Below are 1,235 nucleotides of genomic sequence, written 5' to 3'. Positions count from 1 at the left end.
CAGAATCTCAGAATCTCGAAATCTCGGAATCTCAGAATCTTAGAATCTCAGAGTCTCAGAATTCCAGAATCTCAGAATCTCAGAATCTCAGAATCTCAGAATCTCAGAATCTCAGAATCTCAGAATCTCAGAATCTCGAAATCTCAGAATCTCAGAATCTCGAAATCTCGGAATCTCAGAATCTTAGAATCTCAGGATCTCAGAATTTCAGAATCTCAGAATCTCAGAATCTCAGAATTTCAGAAACCAGAATTTCAGAATCTCAGAATCTCAGAATCTCAGAATTTCAGAATCTCAGAATCTCAGAATTTCAGAATCTCAGAATCTCAGAATCTCAGAATCTCGAAATCTCAGAATCTCAGAATCTTAGAATCTCAGAATTCCAGAATCTCAGAATCTCGGAATCTCAGAGTCTCAGAATCTCAGAATCTCAGAATCTATGAATCTCAGAATCTCAGAATCTCGAAATCTCAGAATCTCAGAATCTCGAAATCTCGGAATCTCAGAATCTTAGAATCTCAGGATCTCAGAATTTCAGAATCTCAGAATCTCAGAATCTCAGAATTTCAGAAACCAGAATTTCAGAATTTCAGAATCTCAGAATCTCAGAATTTCAGAATCTCAGAATCTCAGAATCTCAGAATCTCGAAATCTCGGAATCTCAGAATCTTAGAATCTCAGAATTCCAGAATCTCAGAATCTCGGAATCTCAGAGTCTCAGAATCTCAGAATCTCAGAATCTATGAATCTCAGAATCTCAGAATCTCGAAATCTCAGAATCTCAGAATCTCGAAATCTCGGAATCTCAGAATCTTAGAATCTCAGGATCTCAGAATTTCAGAATCTCAGAATCTCAGAATCTCAGAATTTCAGAAACCAGAATTTCAGAATCTCAGAATCTCAGAATCTCAGAATTTCAGAATCTCAGAATCTCAGAATTTCAGAATCTCAGAATCTCAGAATCTCAGAATCTCGAAATCTCAGAATCTCAGAATCTCGAAATCTCGGAATCTCAGAATCTTAGAATCTCAGAGTCTCAGAATTCCAGAATCTCAGAATCTCAGAATCTCAGAATCTCAGAATCTCAGAATCTCAGAATCTCAGAATCTCAGAATCTCGAAATCTCAGAATCTCAGAATCTCGAAATCTCGGAATCTCAGAATCTTAGAATCTCAGGATCTCAGAATTTCAGAATCTCAGAATCTCAGAATCTCAGAATTTCAGAAACCAGAATC

At 36.8% G+C, this 1,235-nt stretch overlaps 2 protein-coding genes across 2 annotated transcripts in view; both read right to left on the bottom strand.

The window, feature by feature from the left end:
* Positions 1-1,235, bottom strand: part of Cbr-sfxn-1.2 — a gene marked incomplete at both ends in the record, with an annotated part of 81,266 nt that overhangs the window by 63,221 nt on the left and 16,810 nt on the right. The gene's annotated exons all lie outside the window — the stretch shown is intronic.
* The window catches only part of Cbr-gcy-1, a gene marked incomplete at both ends in the record, with an annotated part of 89,932 nt that overhangs the window by 76,857 nt on the left and 11,840 nt on the right, over positions 1-1,235 (bottom strand). The gene's annotated exons all lie outside the window — the stretch shown is intronic.

The sequence above is a fragment of the Caenorhabditis briggsae genome, assembly GCF_000004555.2.
Source record: "Caenorhabditis briggsae complete genome, chrII, whole genome shotgun sequence".
In the NCBI taxonomy this organism is placed as follows: domain Eukaryota; kingdom Metazoa; phylum Nematoda; class Chromadorea; order Rhabditida; family Rhabditidae; genus Caenorhabditis; species Caenorhabditis briggsae.
Note: the sequence above shows the minus strand (reverse complement) of the source record. Positions and strands in the feature narration are given on the sequence as shown.